This window comes from Equus caballus, chromosome 8 (assembly GCF_041296265.1).
Source record: "Equus caballus isolate H_3958 breed thoroughbred chromosome 8, TB-T2T, whole genome shotgun sequence".
Taxonomy (NCBI): Eukaryota; Metazoa; Chordata; class Mammalia; order Perissodactyla; family Equidae; genus Equus; species Equus caballus.
Window position 1 is genome coordinate 44,754,582 of NC_091691.1, and position 21,457 is coordinate 44,776,038.

General features: G+C 36.8%; 1 pseudogene; it reads left to right on the top strand.

Annotated features, from left to right (window-relative positions):
• Window positions 1-1,483: 1,483 nt before the first annotated feature.
• On the top strand, window positions 1,484-2,659 carry LOC100050123 (ras-related protein Rab-2A-like; annotated as a pseudogene).
• The last annotated feature ends 18,798 nt before the right edge of the window (window positions 2,660-21,457 follow it).

Genomic DNA, 21,457 nt, shown 5'->3' on the forward strand with positions numbered 1-21,457 from the left:
AAATGTTTGCTTTCCATCCCTGCAACTTAGAGTTCTGCTAGTTTAGAGGCCTCAGTTCCTCTCAGGTCCTCTGAAGGAACACAACAAAGGGACACAACAAGGATTTCTCTGAATCAGATGCTGAGACCGCTGTCTTGGCCAGTTGAAGCTGCAGTATTAGTTTCCTGTTGCTGCCATAATGAATGACCACAAACTAAGCGACTTAACACAACACCAATTTGTTTTCTTACAGTTCTGTAGGTCAGGAGTCTGACACAGGTCCCACTGGGCTAAAATTACTGCATAGGCAGAGCTGCATTCGTTTCTAAAGGCTCAAGGGGAGAACATGTTTCTTTGTACTTTCTGGCTTCTGGAGGTCACCTGTGTTCTTTGCCTCATGACCCCTTCCTCCATCTTTAAAGCCAACAAGCTTGCATGTCTCTGTGCCTTTCTTCCATGTTCACACCTCTTCAAAAGGACCTGTGTGATTACATTGTACCCACTTGAATAACCCAGGATATTTTCCCCCATTTAAAGGTCAGCTGATTAGCAACCTTAGTTCCATAGGCCACCTTAATCTCTCTTTGCCATGTAGTGTAACGTATTCCTAGGTTCCTGGGATTAGGACATGGGATTATAGGGGAGGAAGACATTTCCTCTACCTGCTCTAGATTCTTCTGGCAGGAGAATGAATTAAATTCACATGAGACAGAATAACAGGAGAAAATTAAACAAAGCTTTATAACATGTATACATGGGAGAGTCTCAGGCAAACTGAGCAACTTGCCAAAATGGCTGAAGCCACCACCTTTAATATCATCTTCAGCTAAAGAGAAAGGAGGATGTTGGGGGTGGAGGAGGAGTCTATCATGGGAGATTACCAGATAAGTACAGTAAACAAGAGTCAGGTTATTATGCAGAGTTGAGTCCTTGCCTTCCACATTGATGAGAGTTTCTAGAGATAAGGTCATCCCCCCTTCTTCCTGGTACAGAGAGGGAGACACCTTTACAGATGGAGATTTCCTTTGCAATGTAAATGTCTCTTAACAAAGGGTAAGTAAATTCTACTTTTCAGAGTTTCTTTCCTGTGTGCAGTTTTTAAAAGTAACTAGCTCAAAATAATCCTCAAGCACAGAGACATATCCTGGGGCGGCCAATTCCAGTCCCCCACAGGCTCCTTAGCGGCCATTATTCTGCCTATTACAGGTGCTTATGCCACTAAACCAATAGGTAAAGAAAGAAGTTACTGTGGTCCTCGGGGTGATTGGTCCTGATTATCAAGAGGAAATTGGATTGTTACTATATATGGAGACAGGGAATAACATGCCTAGAAACCACGAGACTCTTCTGTGGAAGTCTTAAAACTTAATGGAAGATTGTTCCGCTAGGCCCCTCCAGCGTCAGTTTGTCTGGCTTCCTTTGAGCCCCTCACTCCTCCAGGTGATGGAGTCTGGCATGGGAGGCTGAGGTACCAGGTCAACAGTGCAGAGCAGGAGGAGCAGATATGGCCACGGCTTACATCTACCTCTTCAGGTATATCACCATGGGCAACACAGGGGTTGGTAAGTCATGCTGATTGCTACAGTTTACAGACAAGAGGTTTTAGCCAGTGCATGGCCTTATGATTGGTGGAGTTCTGAGCTCGAAGGACAAGTATGGATGGGAAACAGATAAACTTCAGACATGGGATATGGCAGGGCAAGAGTCCTCTCATTCCACTGCAAAGTTATATTACAGAGGTGCAGCAGGTGCTTTAACTAGTTTAAGATATTGAGGGGGATCAGGATATGCCAGCTCAAAATATGCCACATTGGTGTAAGGATTATTTTCAGCTGAAGCCAACTGAGAACCAGCAGATGCTGGAAGGGTTCTCTACCCTCCTCTTTTTTGCCTAAAAGCAGGGCTTAAATCTCCCTTTGTGAAGGTGACCCCTCTTCCATTCCAGGAAGAGGAAAGCCAGTCATCACCAGAGAAGGAGCGTCAACACCGAGATGAGTCTGAATAAACAACTTCACTAAAATAACCCTTGCCTTCCATTAGTTTCCCCCATGTATTTTCTAATCTTTTTCCTACAATTTATCATCCCTCAAAGTCCAAACCCCCTTTTCTTTGTTAAAATGGTATGTAAGCCCCTGAGTATAGCAATTTCTTTGAGTTTCACTTCTTTTCTGTGAACTCTTATACATGTAAATTATTAATAAATTTATCTTCATTTTCTCCTGTTAATCTGTCTTTTGTTGGTTAAATTTGCAGGCCCTGGTCGTTGAACCTAAGTGGGTAGAGGAAAAGTTTTCCTCCCCAACAATATTACAAGCAGAAATACATTTAACCACTTGACAACCTGGTTAAAAGATGCCCCCCAGCATTCAAATTCCAACATGGTCATTATGCTTATGGGAAATAAAAGTGATTTAGAATCTAGGAGAGAAGTAAAAAAAACAAGGTAGAGTCTTTGCATGGTAACACAGACTTATTTCTTCATGGAAACTTGTGCTAAGACTGCTCCCAATATAGAAGTGGCATTTATTAATACAGCAAAAGAAATTTATGGAAAAGTCCAAGAAGTCTTTGACATTAATAACAAGGAAAATGGCATTAAAATGGGCCATCAGCATGCTGCTACTAATGCCACACATGCAGGCTGTCAGGCAGGACAGCAGGCCTGGGAGGTTGCTGTTGAGGCCACTTCACGCTCTCACTACTGATGTGGGGCTATTCACTCCCTCTCCCACCTCTCCTCCTGATCAGCTGAGAAGGGAAACTTCAAAACAGCTTTATGCCACAGAAGACTTTAATCCTTCAACTTCTGCTCTAACTCTGAGTAAATGATTAATCTTCACTTAAAAAGACAGATTTTGACCATTGTATTTATATATATTTGCATTTGATGCAATTTCTAGATCAATTGATGTAACTATTTTTGTTAAATGCTTTCTTGTGCCCTTAACTGTGAACTGAATTCTATTAAACACACAAAGTCAACTGACTTCTGTAGGTGTGTAACAAACACTTGTGGTTACCTAATGCTTAATATTACAGAACCGTCCTCAAAAACTTTGTCAATTTTTGAAGCCATAACGAAAGAGAGAACTCTTTTCATTCTGTATTTATCATTTACTTTCCATATATACAGTTTAATAACCTGCCTAGGTTTGATTTGCCAAGCGAGAATTTTTTAATGAATTCGCATAAATTCTGTACTGTTTAGAGCTTAAAGCTACAGAAGTGTTGTTAGGAATTGCTTGGACTTGAATTTTAAACATTTTGACATTGTTAACAAGTATATTGGTCTTTTCTTGTCAGTAGTCCAAGAAAAATATGCTCAACCTATGTTACTAAAGACAATGTATATGTTAACTTGTTTTAATGCCAAAAACTTGCTCTTTTGTGTAGAATTTCGTTAAGACTTCTTACAGAAAGGATTTGCTTGCCTTAACAAATAGTGTTTGGTAAAAACATAGTACAAGAGGTAAAAAGGGCGGAGGCAAGAACTCCCTACATTTAAGTGACTCCAAAGGAATGAATATTCTCATTTAGATGGCTCATCGAGGTCTTAATCTCACACAATATTGTCAGTTCACAGGATGAGATATTTTTTAGCTTTATTAATGTATAATTGACAAAATTGTAAGAGATTTAAAGTGTACAATGTGATTTGCTATACGCATACATTGTGAAAGGACGCCCACCATCAAGTGTATTAACGCTTCCATCACCTTACACATTTACCTTTTTTTTTTGGTGAGAACATTTAGGTTCTACTCTCTCAGCAAATGTCAATTAACACAATATAGTGTTATCATCTATAGTCACCATGTCATACATTAAATCCTCAGACCTAATTCATCTTATAGCTGAAAGTTTGTACTCTTTTATCAACTTCCATTTCCCCTTCCCCAGCCTCTGGCAACCACTTTTCTACTCTCCATTTCTATGTTTGACTTTTTTTCTTTTAGATTCTGCATATAAGTGATATCATGCTGTATTTGTCTTTCTCTGTCTGGTTTATGTCACTTAGCATAATGCCCTCCAGGTTTATCATGTTGTCTCGAATGGCAGGATTTCCTCCTTTTCAAAGGCTGAATAATATTCCTTTGTGTATATATATCACATTTTCCTTACCCATTCACTCATTGATGGACACTTAGATTGTTTTCATATGTTGGCTATTGTAGATAATGCTGCAATGAACATGAGAGTACAGATATCTTTTTGAGATACTGATTTCATTTCCTTTGGATATATACCCAGAAGTGGGATTGTTAGATCATATGATAGTTCTAATTTTTGAGGAACCTCCATACTGTTTCCATAGTGGCTGTACCAGTTTACATTCCCACCAACAGTGTTCAAGTATTTCCTTTTCTCTGCATCCTCACCAGCATTTATCATCTCTAATCTTTTTAATAATAACATTCTAAATGTGTAAATTGATATCTTATTGTGGTTTTGATTTGCATTTCCCTGATGATTACTGATTATGAACATCTTTACATGTACCTTTTGGCCATTTGTATGTCTTCTTTGGAAAAATGTCTATTCAGGTCCTTTGCCCAAATTTTAATTGAGTTATTGGATATTTTTGCTATTGAGTTGTATGATTTCCTTGTATATTTGGGATATTAACCCCTTATTGGATATGTGGTATGCAAATATTTTCTCCCATTCCTAGGTTGCCTTTTCATTTTGGTGATGATTACCTTTGCTGTGCCAAAGCTTTTTAGTTTGATGTAGTTCTACCTGTTTATCTTTGCTTTTGTTGCCTTTGCTTTTGATGTCAAATCCAAAAAACCATTGCCAAGACCAATGTCGAGCTTACTCCCTATGTTTTCTTCTAGGAGTTTTATGGTTTCGGGTCTTACATTCAAGTCCTTAATCCATTTTGAGTTGATTTTTGTGTGTGGTGTAAGATAGGGGTCCAGTTGCATTCTTTTGCATGTGGCTATTAAGTTTTCCCATCACCATTTACTGAAGAGACTGTCCTTTCCCCGTTGTATATTCCTGGCTCCTTTGTCAAAAACTAATTGGCTATATATGCATGGGTTTATTTCTGGGCTCTCTCTTCTGTTCCAGTGATCTATACATCTGTTTTTATGTAAATCATATTGTTTTGATTACTCTAGCTTTCTAATACAGTTTGAAATCAGGAAGTATGATTTGTTCTATTTCGTTTTAATCAGCTTTGTTCTTCTTTCTCGAAATTGCTTTGGCTATTTGGGGTCTTTTGTTGGTTCCCTACAAATTTTAGGATTGTTTTTCTACTTCTGTGAAAAATGCCACTGGAATTTTGATAGGGATTGCTTTGAATCTACAGATATATAGTAGATGGGAAATAGCTAGATAGATAGAAAGTATGGACATTTTAATAATATTAACTCTTCCAATCCATGAACACAGAATATCTTTCCACTTATTTATGTCTTCTTCAATTTCTTTCATCAATGTCTTATAGTTTTTAGTGTAAAGATCTTCCATTTCTCTGATTAAATTCATTCCTAAGTATTTTATTCTTTTTGATGCATTTGTAAATGGGATTTTCTTAATTTCTCTTTCTAATAGTTCATTGTTAGTATATAGAAATGCAATTGATTTTTGTATATTGATTTTATATCCTGCAACTTTACTAAATTTGTTTATTAGTTCTAACAGTTTTTTGGCAGAGTCTTTAGGGGTTTTTATATATAATATAACTTGATCTGCAAATGTCTTTATTATGTTGAAGCAAGATGTTGAAATTTGTCAAATGCTTTTTCTGCATCTATTGAGATGATCATATGATTTTTATCCTTCATTTTGTGAGTTTAATGTATCACATTTATTGATTTGCGTATGTTGAACCATTCTTGCATCCCTGAAATAAATCTAACCAGATCATAGCATAGGAACCTTTAAAGGTATTGTTAAATTGAGTTTGCTAACGTTTTGTTGAAGATTTTCACAACTATGATCATTAACAATATTGGCCTGTAATTTTCTTTTCTTCTCAAGTGTGCTTTCTGGCTTTGGTATCCTGGTAATGCTGGCCTCCTAAAATACGTCTAGAAGTGTTACCTTCCCTTTAATTTTTTGGAAGAGTTTGAAAAGATTAGTATTAATTCTTCTTTGAATGGTAGAATGTACCAGTGAAGCCATCTTGTCCTGGAGTTTTGTTTGTTAGTAGGTTTTTGATTACTGACTCAAACTTCTTATTGGAATTAGTCTGTTCAGATTTCCTGTTTCTTCATGATTCAGTCTTGGTAGGTTGTATATTTCTAGGAATTTGTTCTTAGTTTCATTGATCTTTTGTATTGTATTTTTAGTCTCTATTTCATTTATTTACACTCTGATCTTTGTTACTTCCCTCCTTCCACTAACTTTGGCCTTCATTTGTTCTTCTTTTTCTAGTTCCTTGAGGTGTAAAGTTAGATTGTTTTCTTTGAGACCTATCTTGTTTCTTAACACAGGCATTTATTGCTATAAATTTCTCTCTTAGAACTACTTTTGCTGCATCTCATAAGTTTTGGTATGTTGTGTTTCCATTTTCATTTGCCTCAAGATAGCTTGATTTTCTTTGACTCATTGGTTGTTCAATAGAATGTTGTTTTATCTCCATGTATTTGTGAATTTTCCAGTTTTCTTTTTGTAATTGATTTCCAGTTTTATGCTACTGTGGTTAGAAAAGATGGTTAATATGATTTCAGTCATTTTCAATTTATTAGGAGTAGTTTTTTGGCCTAACATATAATCTATTGTGGAGAATATTCCATCCGTACTTGAGAAAAAGTATATTCTGCTGTTATTGGATGAAATGTCCTGTATGTCTGTTAGGTCCATCTGGTTTAACATGTAGTTTAAAGATTTTTTTTTTTTCCTTTTTCTCTCAAAGCCCCACTGTACATAGTTGTGTATTTTTTTGGTTGTGGGTCCTTCTCGTTGTGGCATATGGGATGCTGCCTTAGCATGGCCTGATGAGCAGTGCCATGTCTGCACCCAGGATTCAAACTGGTGAAACCCTGGGCCACTGAAGCAGAGTGCCTGAACTTAACCACTCAGCCACAGGGCCGGCCAGATCTACCCATTTTTGAAAGGAGGGTATTGAAGTCCTCTACTATTATTGTGTTGCTGTCTATTTCTCCTTTCAGATCTGTTCATATTTGGTTCATGTATTTAGGTGCTCCTATGTTGGGTGCATAAATATTTACAAGTATTATGTCCTCTTGATAAATATATCCCTTTATCATTATATAATGACCTTCTTTGTCTCTTGTTAAAGTCTTTGGCTTAAAGTCTATTTTTTCTTGTATAAGGATAGCTATCCCTGCTTTCTTTTGGTTTTCATTTGCATGGAACTTCTTTTTCCATCCCTTCACTTTCAGTCTATGTGTGTCCTTACATCTGAAATGAGTTTCTTGTAGGCAGCATATAGTTGGGTCCTGTTTTTTTATCCATTCAGCCACTCTATGTCTTTGATTAGAGAATTTAGCCCATTTACAATTACAGTAATTTTGATAGGTATGGATTTACTATTGCTATTTTGTTAATTGTTTTCTCATTGTTTTGTAACTCCTTTTTTCCTTTTCTCCTTTATTCCTCTCTTGGTCTCTTCCTTTGTTATTTGATAATTTTCTGTAGTGGTATGCTTTGATTTCTTTCTCTTTTTCCTTCGTATATCTGTTATAGGTTTTTGCTTTGTGGTTACCATAAGGCTTATATAACACATTTATATTTGAAAACTCTTGCTTTCGTGAAAATGCCTGTGCACTGCCATAGTAACAATGTGAACTCAGCATAATTGTCTTTTTTACAGTCTTCTTTTTGTAAAAAAAAAAAAAAGAAAGAAAGAAACAGCCCACACTTCACACCATCCTTATCTTCTTCTCTACTTTAATTGTGCCTAGATTTTTAATGCATTCATTATTTTAACATATAATCAGCTACTATTTTATTTCTAATCCCATAGCAGTGATATATCTTGCACCTTTTACATCAGGGTGTTTCATTCAGAAAAAGAACATTGAAACAGGAAACTTAAGGTGGTGGTTAATGGAGATGTGGTGTTCTCTCACTGTATATTGGACCATCATTAGTGGAGCTATTTGAGAATGACTACAATCAGGGACACTAAAAGGCAAGGATCCCAAGCATATGAAAGAGTCAACAGAAACCACAATCAAAAACCAAGAGGCAAGCAAATCTTACACACAAATATGGATGCCATGGCCCAGATCCATTTCCCATTTCACAGACTTAGAAATTCTCAGAGTTGGAAAGGAAATTATAGCTCAACTGGTAAAACTTTAACTTTATGCTTAAGCCTTTATAAATAATATTGCTGTCATATAATCTGATAGAATGTTCCCAGAGGTGAAAAGCTCTTTATTTCTTTTACTTGTATCCAGTGTGAAGTAAATTTTGAATACTTTTATTTTTTTAACATATATTCAGATGCTAACTTTTTACTAATATAATATCAGTCTGTATATTTTGGAGGAAGAATACTTTGCCAACTCTAATGTATCTTTCCAGAAATGAATTTTTAAGACAGATCACTAATTCCTGGAAATCCCGGTGGACAAGACTCGCTATGACACTACCACTACAAAGTCTTGCTTAGCTCTTCTTCACACTTTTAGGTCTACAGAGTTGAAGTCATTTAGTTCCACCTGAAAATTCAGTTATCACAAGTTTTTTTTAAAGATTGGCACCTGGGCTAACATCTGTTGCCAATCTTCCTTTGTTTTTCTCCTCCCCCTAAGCTCCCCAGTACAGAGTTCTATCTTCTAGTTGTGGGTCCTCCTGGCTCTGCTATGTGGGATGCCACCTCAGCATGGCTTGATGAGCAGTGCTAGTTCCGTGCCCAGGATCCGAACCTGCAAAATCCCAGGCCGTCAAAGCGAGGACACAAACTTAATTGCTGGGCCAAGAGGCCAGCCCCGTATCACAAGTTTTGAACTAAATTCTAGTCCAGGATTTGGAGAATCCTGTTGTAAGAGACTGCATCAGTGTCTCCAATACTTCATCCTGCTCTAAATTCAGGACCTTTGCAGTCTACCCAGTAGGGCTACATTCCAAGCTCCTCAACCTTGGTCCCAGCCATGTGATTTGCTTGCACCAATAGAATAAGATAAAAATAAAGTGTTGGGTTAGCAGGTTTTGCATATGTCTGCTTGTGCCCTTCTACCTGTGCTCTTGCTAAGGGGAATAACATGCCTGGCTTAGCTCACTGGTCCCAGGAGGAGAATGAGAGATCTATGGAAAAGAGTCAGACTTCCCTAGCTGAGCCCACTGTAAATCAGCTGAATCTCAGCCAACTCTCAGACACAAGAACAAGCCAGCTGACATCAAGTGACATCAGCTGAGCTGAAGCTGAAGATAGCGGATTTGAGCCAACTCACAGATCCATGAGAATAAATAATTACTGCTCTAAGTCACTGAGTTTTGTGGTGGTTTATTATGCAGCCTTTTTGTAGCAATGGCTAAATGATCATATACCAAGGGCTTTGCAGCTCCAAACCAGGTCAAAATTCTCCTGGCCCTGCTGTGCCCTTGTACATTGGTTCTAGTAAAAGTCTTTTGTTAGGCCCCCGTGTCACAGCATTTGCCTTCATGACTAAGTTTGGTAACAGGTACCACATTCTTTGTTCCCTTTTAAACTTAGCTCCTAAGTTGGACTTCAGCCCTTGCAGTTCTTCAAAAGCTGAGGACTAGATTCTCAGTATTCCTCCAGAGCAGTAAGAACTCTACCCATTGAAATTAATGACCATGGCTGGGCCCAGCACTGCCAAACATCCCTGATAATGATAATATGACCACCTGGATTCCACATATTTCTGTACCTGGACTCCTGCCTGAAATCCTGGGCATGTTTCTCAACCTGTCTGAGTCTCAGTTTTCGCATTTGTGAAATAGGAATAATAATAGCAGCAGCTTTACACAGAGTTGTGAGGATGTAATGAAAATGCATGAAAAGCATGAAACAGGATTCCTGGCACAGAGAGATGCTATGCTGCTGGCTTTGAAGATGGAGGAAGGGGCCATGAGCCAGGAATGTAGGTGACCTGTAGAAGATGAAAGGGCAAAGAATTGGATTCTCCCCAGAGCCTGAAGAAGGAACACACTCGCTAACACCTTGATCTTAGCTTAGTGCGACCTTTGTCAGGTTCCCAACCTACAGAACAATAAGATAGATTTGTATTGTCTTAACCACTGTTTGCAGTAATTTGTTACAGCAACAATCAAAAACTTATACAAGCCACCACTAAAAACCTTAGGGGCTGAGTCTCTAATTGACTTCCCGAGGTAGAAACTTCACACACATATTACTACATTTTTTGTTGCTAAAGAAAGAAGTATGATCAAGTGTGCCTCCTCATAAAAAGGAAAGAGCATGAAAAGCCCACACATGGATTCTTCCAGGCTCTGTCTGTATCTTTTTCCCTTATGATCTGGCTGTGTATCCTTCCTACATCACTGCAATGAATTTTAGCTATGAGAACAACTATATGCTTGGTCTCATAAGTCCTAGCAAATCTCAGAGTGTATATGTGGTCTTAGGTACCCCCAACACAGCTATTAGATTATTATTATTATCATTACTATCTCTATTTATTTATAGTATGCTCCCCTACCTGCCCTTTCATTAAATCATTCATTCATTTCTTCAAGAAAAATGTACAGACATGTGTCACATAACAACATTGCATTCAACAATGGACCATACATACAACAGTGTTCCCATAAGATTAGTACCATATAGCCTAGGTGTGTAGTAGGCCATACCATCTAGGTTTGTGTAAGTACACTCTATAATGGTCACATAATGAAGGAATTGCCTAAGGACTCATTTCTCAGAACATATCCCTGTTATTAAATGATACATGTCTGTTTTAGGCACCTATTACATGACAGGCATATTACTAGCCCTTTGAGCCAAAGATAAGGAATTTAGTTCTTATTACGTATGAAATCTTGTGAATGAATATATGCCTCTAATCCTTCCAGGGTTCACCTATTGAAGAGGGCTGCATTTACGTTATTTTATTTCTTCTAAATATTTATCTAATTTAACAACAAGCACATACACTGTATAAACTGAATATTCCTGATTGCTAAGATGTATCTGCCTCCAAAACTTGAGACTTGATTAAAATATTTATTGAAAATAAAGGAAATACATTAATCAAATTAGCCTTCATCAATCAATAATAAGTAAGCAAAACTCTTTTTGATGTTTTTCTCATACTCCAGGTACTAAATTTGGTAGTTATCATATTAATACAAGACCAAAACCCCTTATCTTAAAAAACCTTGAGGATAGATGTTTGTCAAAATTCAGAATTTTTCAGATTTGAGAAACGTACCTTTGTCATCTATCATGTAACAATTTCAGTGGGGACTGGGATGGCATCCTATAATCAAACACATTGATATTTCTGCAGCAAAACATATGAACAGTCACACTAGGTGGGATAACTATAGACCAAAAATATACTCTGAAACTGTTCAGCTCAGGTGTTGTTACTTAACAATGTGACAAACAAACTCTCACTTTTTAGAGCTTATTTGATTTCAAAATTGTGGATAAGGAATTTTGAACCTGAAATTTCACATTGTAATGTGAATAGCTGACATTTACATAGAGACCACTACAGGATAACCACGAGGATTATCTCATGTAGTTTTCCCTCATAACCACCTATTGATGTAGCTCCTACTATCCTGGTTGTACTGACGAGCCCACAGCTCAGAGCAGGAGGCCAGGACTCACCATCAGGCAGATTCTCCTCTTCCCTTGGCCTTCCACTTTGAATACTTTATTGTGCTCCAAAGGTGAAATGTTATTACCCAATGTCCTCAGTTGTCCCTTTTTCTACCCGTGTATGAAAGGCATATAGAAAGAATAACATGGCTCAAAAGCAAAGGAAAATGCACTGAATAGAAACTGTCTATGAAGCATGTCTGTCTTATGATAACTGCACTGCCAGACTCTGTGTTTTCATTGCCAAGCCCTTAGAACATTTAGAAATGTAATTTGACAATTTATACATTTATTCATCCCAAAACTGCTTTTGAAAAAAAAATCGAAGCTGTTGTCAAATTCGTTTCCCACAACTTTCAATATTTGTATGACATTTTCCTACACTCATCTATTTTTGTTTACTTCTGTTAATAAATGGGAAGATATTTATTTCTAAGTTTCCATTCCTTAAGTCACGTAAAATATAATTGCTTCGCATTTTGGGTCTCATCCTTACTACCTCCATCTGTAGTTGCAAAATGTTTACAAATGAGGCATTCAGAGGAGTTCTGCTGCTCACACTACTAATAAAGCTTGGAATTAAGAAAATAATCATGGTCCTCCGGGCAACACTATCTTTGATGAACACTTCTTCCTTTTCATTGGTCTTTGTGGGATCAAACCAACCACCACTAAAAATAAGATGAGCTAAATAAGAAATGATACGGATAACAATAGGACAGAAGAAATGTTACAACAATGTTCACGTTGCCTAGTTCCACTTTGATTTAATTATTTCAATTGATATTTCAGAAGAAGTGTACTCAATTTTAGCATTTTATAACTGGCTTTCAAATAGAAAAATATGCAATTAGCCAGGTCTTACCTTTCAGGGGAAAAAAAATAGCACACCTTTTGAGAAAAGTAGAGGAGTTTGAAGACCTGAATTGTCAGGTTGAGTTTTTTCTATTGACATAATTATTTTTGTTCCATATCCCACTTTTCTCTCCTGAGGACAGTGTCTTTGTGGGGAGATTATGAAAACATTTTAATTGCCATTACTCAAACCCAAATGTTTATTCTATAGCCCCACTCTTGTCCTCAATTTTAATACTTTTGTGAATACAGAAACAAAAACTAAGTTACATAGTTTCAATATCGTAAAAGATAAAGCCAAATGTGAAATACAAATAATCAACTTGTAGCCCTTAAGCAGAATCCCATAGAGGACACAGGCAAAGTGGGAGGAGAGAAAAGGAGAATCTACTCACACTGTATTTGAGCAAATAGAAATTCACATGCAGCTACCACATTAAATAGGAATAATTTTTAAAGAAGTAATAAATTTTAAAACCACTACAACAAAAATAGAAAGAAAAAAGAGTATCTCATAATCCTTTCAGGAAAAAGAGGTTATCGATTTTAGAAAATATGCACCCAGAACAACCAAAACAAATCTTCATTATTTGAAAATGTATAAACTGTTTACAACATCAGCATAAGATTACAAAACTAAATTTATAAAAAGAGATTCTAGAACTAAGGAGATAAATTGGGGTAAATAAACACCATAATTCAAAATTTAAAAATATACTTGAAACAGTAAGGGATAGCATCAGCACAGGAAAAAACCAAGACAGTAGGGCAGAGGACAGCCTTGAGAATGTCCCAGATGATGTAGACAAAATATAATGTGAAATGAAAGAAATTAGGAAAAAAGAGATTGAAATGAAGAAAGAGTACAGAGATCTGACAACAGATCATCAGTGTCCCTAGGATAGGAAAGATAAAAAACATGTGTAGCAGGGATTTTAAAAAAAAAGAAGAAGAGTACACAAAAGGACATACCATCTGTTTAAGCCACCAGAGTTTTTGGACAATTTAAAAGGGAGAAATTTGTGAGGAAAATTTTGGACTGCTGGCTAATCTAGCTTGTAAGACTCCAGCAGATAAATGTTAAGAGCAAAACGAGAGGCAACCATGTTTGTAAACTGATTGTGCATAGTTGTTCCAAGTCAATCCAGTTTTATAATACAAAGCTGGAGTTTTATGGAGCTGTAGGTGGTGATCTCATAGAGGCAGCTGGGAAGACAAACATAGCATTATAGTTAAGAAATTATTCAAGAAGTAAATAATAATGTAATATTACATGCAGTAACAAATCACTATAAAATCTGAAGAATGGCATAAAAGAATCTTCTAAAATCCTTCATAATGGAAACTCCTGAAACAATTCCTTATAAGACAATCAGGAAGATTAAAGCACACACACATGCATATGCCTACAGATGACACACCCTCCATGCTAATATACACACAGCGGTAGGGATTCACGAACCTCCCTACACGTAGCCTTATTACTACTTACAAGAGTCAACTTCTGAAAATTCTTTATTGTGGCCATATTTTTTTAAAGCAGAGATATTTTTTCAACCCAGATGCCAGATGACTTTTTTTTTTTTTGTATGACAAGATGGGCTTTTGGTCACACTCAAATAGGCATCTTACTGGCTTTTATTACCTCAAAGTTTTTGCTGTTTCAGAAGTAAGTGTCATTATGTCTTCCATGCAGTTGTTCAAAGGTTACATTTGATTATGGCTGTTATGTCATGGTAATAAAAGGAGATCTTAACATTTAAAATACAATTCCAAATTCCTAAAATAGAGCTGACTTAACTAATGCTAATTAACTAATTATTGATATAATATTCTTAGAATAAAAAAACAAAAATCATTATGAAGTCACTAGAATCATAAAAACTATGAAATATTTTTAAAATTTAAGCAAATGAGTGATAGTTACTATTTAAGTTTTTTAAAGTATATTTTCCAACCACATTCAGGTCAATGCGTGACTTTGACTCTTGCATAAATATCTCATTTAAATGTTCTTGCCTATAAAAGTTCAATGTCTTAAAAACTTTTGGTTTATAAACAGAAATTCTACTGCCTCCAATGAAAAATATATAAATGTCAATGAAATATCTTTGTGTCTTTTGGAATCTTTCAACAACTGTACCTTTAGTTTGTGAATGAGAGAAGCAACTAGATAATGAGTTGACTTTATCAGTGTAGAAAATGAAGTCATTCATTAAAGTCAATGAAATACTAAATTAAAGTATGTTGACTAATTGCTTCATTATCCCATTTGCTTATAGAACCTAAGGGTGTAAGAATTAAACTATAAATTGTAACAATAAAAGAGAGGTACTTTAATACTTATATCAAAGCACTCTACTGGGCGCAAGCCCAGGTCTTTAAAATTATCTATAATTGGACTTCCACTTACAGTTCCAACTTGAAAAGACCTCAGAAGTCATCATTCCCATCTGCACAACAAGAAAAAGCTGAACAAACTGAAAATCAATGACTTTTCTTGGACAAGGGAGACACTATACAAAAACAATTGGGTAATGTAAGCAGAGAAGTGGAAACTCTAAGAATCAAAAGAAAATACTAGAAATCAAAACACTGTAACAGAAATTAAGAATGCCTTTGATGAGTTCATCAGCAGACTGTACTCAGCTGAGGAAAGAATCTGTGAACTTGAAGATAGGTTGATAGAAACTTCCCAACTGAAATGCAAAATGAAAAAAAATAAGAAAAACAACAGAACATCTGAGAACTGTGGGACAACTTCAAAAAATATAACCTAGTGTAAACAGAATGACAGAAGAAGAAGAATAGAACAGAGCAGCAGAAATATTTTTTAAGAGTTAAATAATGACTGAGAACTTTCCAAAATTAACAACAGACACCAAGTCCCGGCTCCTGGAAGCTCAGAGAACACCAAGTAGGACAAACACCAAAAAATCACACCTAGTTTCAAAACCCTGCACCTAGATATCATATTCAAACTGCAAAAAACAAAGACAAAAGGAAAATCTTGAAAGACGCTAGAGAGAGAAAGCACTTGACCTGTAGAGGAATAAGGATAAGAATTATAGGGGACTTCTCAACAGAAACTAGGGAAGCAAGAAGAGAATGGAGTGAAATATTTAAAGTGTTGAAAGAAATAAAGCTCACAAACTTAGAATCCTATACCCAGCAAAATTATCTATAAAAAGTGAAGGATCCTAAGTTTATACCAAAAAGGATTGAAAATAGGTACTCAAACAAATACATATACATGCATGTTTATAGCAGCACTATTCACCATAGCAAAAAGGGGGTAACAGCCCAAATTCTCATCAATGGATGAATTGATAAACAAATTGTAGTGTATAAATACATGGAATATTATTCAACCAAAAAAGTGGATAAAGTACTGATACATGGTACAGTGAGGATGAACCTCCAAAACATTAAGTGAAAACAGCCAGACACAAAAGATCACAACAAATCTGGATTTCATCCTTGGTTGTAGAGTTGGGGGGGTGGTTCTTCCTTGGGTAATCTCTCTCAGCCTTAGGTGTAGTAGCTGCTCCTTATATCACTTTACTTCTTAATAATCAATCCCTTGTTACTCTAATCCCTTGCTATAGTTAACAATTCTCTTTTTTTAAATATTTTATTTTTCCTTTTTCTCCCCAAAGCCCCCCGGTACATAGTTGTGTATTTCTATTTGTGGGTCCTTCTAGTTGTGGCATGTTGGACACCGTCTCAGCATGGCCTGATGAGTGGTGCCATGTCTGCACCCAGGATCCGAACTGGCAAAACTCTGGGCCGCCAAAGCAGAATGCACGAACTCAACCACTTGGCCACAGGGCCAGCCCCCTAGTTAACAATTCTTAATATTAAATTTTTGCTTTCCAAATTACTATGTAAATTCTGTATCCTGATTGGGTCCTGGCTGATACAATATCTGGTATCATTACCTTTCAGCATGAAGGTCTTTCTTTAGCGTATCTAGTAATGTAGGTCTGCTAGCAACTAATTTTTCCAGTTTTTATTTATCTGAAAATGCCTTTATTTTGTCCCCTTCTTTTACTGAAGAATAGTTTTCTTGGACATGAAATTCTTGGTCCACAGGTGGGTGTTTTTCCTTTTATCAATTTGAATATGTCATTCCAATGTCTTCTGGATTTATAGTTTCTGATGAGAAGTCAGCCATTAATCGTATCTTTTTTGCCCCATGTGATGTCATTTTCCTCTCAATGCTTCAGAATCTCTTTGTCTTTCAGCAATTTGTCTACAGTATAAGTAGTTTTGATTTTCTTTTTGTTCATCCTACTTAAGTTTCATTCAGCTTCTTGGGTCTATAACTTAAAGTTTTTCAGAAAACTTGGGACATTTTTAGTCATTATTTTTCCAAATACTTTTCTCCCTCATTTTCTCTGGCCCCTTCTACTGGGTCCTCAATTACATGGATACTGGGATTACATTGTCCCACAGATTTCTGAAGCTCTACCCACTTTTCTCATCATTTTTTCTGATTGGGTAATTTCTATTAATCCATCTTCATGTTGTAGACTCTTTCTTCTGCCATCTCAAACCTACTTTGGGGTCAATTTAGTAAATTTTTCACTTAGGTTATTTGACTTTTCAGCATTAGACTTTCCATTTAATTCTATTTCATAGTTCCCATATCTTTGTTGATTTCCATATTTGTTCAATTATTAGTAGTATGTTTGCTTTTAATTCTTTTGACATATTTTTCCTTTACTTTTGAGGATATTTATAATAACTATTTTGAAATCTTTATCTGCTAACTCCAACATCAGGGCTCAGTTGGAGTTGGTTATCATTGTCTGCTTTTTCTGCCTATGTAAGGGTTACACATTCCTAGTCATTGAAAAGCCAGTGATTTTTTTGTTGAAAATTGGATATTGTAGATATCCACATAAAATTCAAACTTAATTCTGATTCAGTCACCTGGATTCTATTGTTGGTTTGACAGGGGCTTATTTCATGTGAATGATGTCCAGCTGGTTGGTTACCCTGCTCTCTGTGTCCCCCTAATGTGTCCCACTGACATAAGAGACAGAATGAATCTCTATAAATTTTGTAAAAACGTCCCTGTCTGGCTTACATCTGATTCTTTCCCATAAAAGCTCCAGGTATTAGCAAGAAGTAATTGGGGTACAAGATGAAGGTAAAGCTATTTAGATGGGCAAACCAATTTTATGGCATTGCAGGAAGAACAACAATCCTGGCACCTGAGGAAGAAATACTTAAGACCCTGGAGATGTGAAGATGGAGATATAATTAATGCTCTCTTAGTCCTCTGTATCTAGCACTAAAGCTTGATAGAACAAGCACATGGCCCAGCCAAATCAAATAGCATTTGTAGTTGGCAATCTTACTACTGCTGGGTTTGTAATCCCTTCCACATGCTACAAAAACAGGAAAATTTGTGACAACATGGCCCATTCTGAACTATTCTGCCATATCTGATGCTGTCAATGGCAGCTCTGAAATGTAGATCCCTCTCATGTGTACAAACACTTGGACCAGCACAACCTTGTTTCAGTATGACTGAAATAAGTTCACATGCTTACCCTAATGCTCAAATGACTTTGGGGTTATGCCATGTACAATGGTCAAAGCTGCACTCTCCCATGTGGCTTAATCAAACTGATGTCATGATGATCCAAATCAAATTTAACAACAAATTCTGGTGGACAGAAGACAAGATGCTATAGAATCAAAGGATGGATTACAAAGAGAGCTGTCCTCCATTGGACTCTTATGCCCTTCCACATCTTGCAAGGGCCTTGCTCACTCTTTACCCAGGCCATTTGTGAGGATTGGGATTGCAGACAGAAATTCCCCCCTCGAGGGATAAGGTAAAGTCACCCTTTGAGACAAGGAGCAGGCTTGTTTACTCCTCAATACAAAAGTCCTTAATTCCTGAATGACTGTAGGAGCATCAGAGCAAAGTGAATTGTTCCGTTAGTATCTCCCCTTTAAGTTACAACTAAATGGGCATTCATTAACCAGCAGAGGATTCCCTGTACAGCACAGCAGGACATCTAAGAGATCCACACAGCTAAATATCTGAAAGTAGATGGACTGGTTTCCCAAGAAGCCATGGAACTAGGTGAGTTCACCCCTCCTCCTCCCCAGAGGCAGCGAACCAGGTCCTGGATCTTCACACAGTGGTGGTGTGAACATAAGAGGAGGCAGGGACAGGCAAGCCTACATGAATGTTTTTGGAGTTGCAGCCCATGGGAATGCCCACCATGCTGCAGCAGGCCTGCCAGTGGGAATGCTCTATACAAAGTGGCAGTGGCTCAGCCCTCATGAAGGTGTCCACCCACTGAACACAGTACAGGTGAGAAGGCACCTTGCCCACTCAGAAGGTGGCCCCACTGGTAGAGCACAGTAACCTGCAGGACCTACAAACCATAAAAACTAGAGCTGATGTTATGAAGGACAGAATTAGTGAATTAGGGGAGAGAAATATAGAAATGTTCAGATAGAGGAAGAGAGAGAACAAAGATTTCTTAAAAATGAAGAAATTCTTCAAGAAATATCTCACTCAATTAGGAAAAGCAACATAGGATTATAGGTACAACAGAGGGAGAAGGGAAGGAGAAAGAAGAAAAGAGCTTGTTCAAAGAAATAATAGCTGACAACTTATCAAATCTGGGGAAGAAACTGGACTTACAAGTACATGAAGCCAATAGAACTCCTAATTACATAAATGCAAAAAGACCTTCTTCAGGGCATATAATATTAAAACTGGCAAAAGTCAATGACAAAGAAAAAATGTTAAGGACAGCAAAGCAGAAGAAAATAATATACAAAGGAACCTCTATAAGGCTTTCAGTGGATTTCTCAGCAGAAACCTTACAGGCTAAGAGAGAGTGGGATGATATATTCAAAATAGTGAAAGACAAGAACTTTCAGCCAAGAACACTCTACCCAGCAAAACTATCCTTCAGATATGATGGAGAAATAAAAGCTGTCCCAGATAAACAAAAGCTGAGGGAGTTCATCACCACTAGACCTCCCTTACAAGAAATTATGAAGAAAGCCATCCTACCTGATACAGAAAAGGAAAGGTTTACAAAGCTTTCAGCAAGGAGACAAATAGGTAGACAAAATCAGAAAATTACAGCTCTCTGCCAGAAGAGGTTAGCAAACACTTAATTATAACATAAAAGAAAAAAGGAAGGAAAGCATCAAAAATAACTATAAAACAAACCAGACTTAACTGCCTAGTGGTTAAAGCCCAGCACTTTAACCTGTCCAGGTTAAATTCCTGCTTCTGCTGCCTGGGTTGAATTCCTGGTTGTGGAACCACACCACCTGTATGTCAGTTGTCATGCTGTGGCAGCAACTCCCATAGAAGAACTAGAACAACTTAGAACTGGCATATGCAACCACATACTGGAACTTTGGAGGGGAAAAAGAAGAGGAAGATTGGCAACAGGTGTTAGCTTAGGGCAATTCTTTCCCTGCAAATAAATAAATAAGAATAAACACTTCAACTTGGTCACAAACTCAAACATAGAAAAGAAAAATTTGTGACAACCATAACTCAGAAAGGGAAGAGGAAAAGGATGGAACCTGCTTAGACTAATGGAGATAAGAGGCTATCAGAAAATGGACTACATCATCCATGAGATCTTTTATAAATACCTTATGGCAACCACTAAACAAAGAATCAGAATAGAGCCACAAATCATGAATAATGAGAAAACCATCACAGAAAACAACCAAATTGAAATGACAGTCAGAAATAACAAGGGAAGAGAAACAATGGAAATATAGAACAACCAGAAAATAAGAGACAAAATAGCAATAGTATGCCTTCAAATATCAATAATCACTCTAAATGTAAATAGATTGAATTCTCCGATAAAAAGACACAGTGTGGCTAGATGGACTAAAAAACAGGACCCAACAAAATGCTGCCTCCAGGAGACCATCTCAGCTCTAAAGACAAACATAGGGTCAGAGTGAAGGAATGGAAGATGATACTCCAAGCAAATGGCAAACAAAAGAAAGCAGGTGTTGCCATACTTTCATCAGACAAAGCAGACTTCAAGATAAAAAAGACAATGAGAGACAAAGAGGGGCAGTATATAATGAAAAAAAGGGACTTTCCACAAAGAGGAAATGACACCTATGAATATACATGCATCTAACACAGGAGCACCAAAGTATATAAAGCAACTACTAACAGACCTAAAGTGAGAAATTGACAGCAACACAATGATAGTAGGGGACCTCAACATCCCACTTACATCAATGGATAGATCATCCAGACAGAAAGTCATCAAGGAAACAATGGCCTTAAATGAAACACTAGACCAGATGGACTTAATAGATATACAGAGAACAACCCATCCCAAAACAGCAGAATACACATTCTTCTCAAGTGCACATGGAATATTCTCAAAGACAGAACAGATGTTAGGAAACAAGGGAAGCTTCAATAATTTTAAGAAGATTGAAATCATATCAAGCATCTTTTCTGATCAAAATGCTATGAAACTGGAAATCAACTATGAGAAAAAAACTGCAAAAGTCACAAATATGAGGAGACTAAGCAATATGCTACTGAACAACCATTGGATCAATGAAGAAATCAAAGGAGAAATCAAAAAATACCTGGAGACAAACGAAAATGAAAATACAACATACCAATTCTTATGGGATGTAGCAAAAGTGGTTCTAAGTGGAGAATTTATAGCAATACAGGCCCACTTCAACAAACAAGAAAACTCTCAAATAAGTAACCTTAAACTACACCTAACAGAAGTGGAAAAAGAAGAGCAAACAAAATCCAGAGCCAGCAGAAGGAGGGAGATAATAAAATCAGAATATAAATAAGTGAAATAGAGACTGAAAAAAAAACAGCAGGAAGGA